We start from the raw sequence: 1,564 nt of genomic DNA, 5'->3' as shown, positions 1-1,564 counted from the left end.
AGTGGACTAAAATTATTCCAGTGTGTGTGTGTGTGTGTGTGTGTGTGTGTGTTGTACTTTTGTTTGGTTTTGGTTTTGTTGGGATTTTTTTTATCATAGAGTTCTCTGGTTTCAATTTAAAAGAAGAAAATAGAAAGAATAATAAAAGGAAACTTTCTGTAAAAATTAGAAGAGAGGATCCTAATACATTTAAGATTAGTGATAACAGGAAATGTAGACAATTTAAATAAATGTCCTTCTCTATTCTTTCAATGTATCTTATGATAATATCTATCTATTCACATTCTTTTTAATTCTTAGCACTTATGCCTTTGACTAACACTTAAAGTATTTCAGCCAAGATATGTAATGTAGCTGTTTTGTAACATGGAGTTGGAACCAAATCACAGCTAACTTTCCAGAGGGTTTTCAGATGCATCGAATTACATAAGAGGAAACTGTCCATCACTCTTCATCAAGAACCTAGTAAATTGCAATTGTGAGCCTTTGGGTTGATAAATAAGCTCCTTAGCACTAGGCCATCAAACTCTAATAAAGACTTATTGTTATGTAAATAGATTTCCCAAAACTATAAATCTTTATGTATGAAGACTACCACCTTGTCTTTCTGTATTGGAGTCAATAGCAGATTCAGATCTTGATTTTATGGTTAATAGGCTTTATAACTACTGTGCCTCTTCAGTTTCTCTATGGAGACAATTTTCTAGATATAATGTTCTAAGATATTGAAAATAAAGCAAAGGAAGGCTCAGTCAGGGAACAGTTTTGTAGTAAACAAATAGAATTTGGAAAATGGTTGAATAGATAATGAAAAAGAAAAGTTTGCCAAAATAAATCTAAAATTTCTATCTTTTATGTGGAGAATATAAAGTAAGTAATATTTCTATAAGGAGAATTTTTATGTTCAAATATAGATTGTGCATCTGTCTTGGTGGAAATAGTGCATACATTGTGTTTATGAGAGAGTTTGACCCAAAAGAAAGAGGATCTGAGATCATCAGTAAATGGATAGCAGTTAATATAGTGCAAGGGATTTGAATTCTGAAAAGAGATCACTCACAGCAGGGGAAAAAGCACATATGAAGCCCTAGAAAACATCTGATGCCATGGAAACTTGAAATAGGAGGTAGAATGAGCCATAAGAAGGAGAACGATAATTAATGGTCAAGAATGAAAAAAGGAAGGAAGAAATAATGTTTACCAGAAAGCTAAAGGGAGTGTAATCTACATGAAATAGTAGGGAAATGAGAGAGGTTTCAAACATTTGAAAGGATATATTCCCTAAAAATAACTAACAAAAAGGGTCCATATTATTTCATAGAGTATAAATAGTGATTATTAATCAAAATAGTATAAGTCTATCCAGAAATAAGAACGGGAATCCAAGAACCCTTAATTGTTCGCATGTGAAACTTAAACTTGGGCAGGAAGCAATCATTAAAGTGGAGTAAGGTACACAGGGTATGGTTCAAAATCAAGAAAGGTGTCCATCAGGGATATATCCTATCTCTAATCATTTCAACTTATATTCATCATTCATGATCATCCAGGAAGCTGGATTTTA

This window comes from Elephantulus edwardii, unplaced genomic scaffold (genome assembly GCF_000299155.1).
Source record: "Elephantulus edwardii isolate Elephantulus edwardi_28Jun2011 unplaced genomic scaffold, EleEdw1.0 scaffold00043, whole genome shotgun sequence".
Taxonomy (NCBI): domain Eukaryota; kingdom Metazoa; phylum Chordata; class Mammalia; order Macroscelidea; family Macroscelididae; genus Elephantulus; species Elephantulus edwardii.
This window is presented reverse-complemented; position numbering follows the sequence as displayed.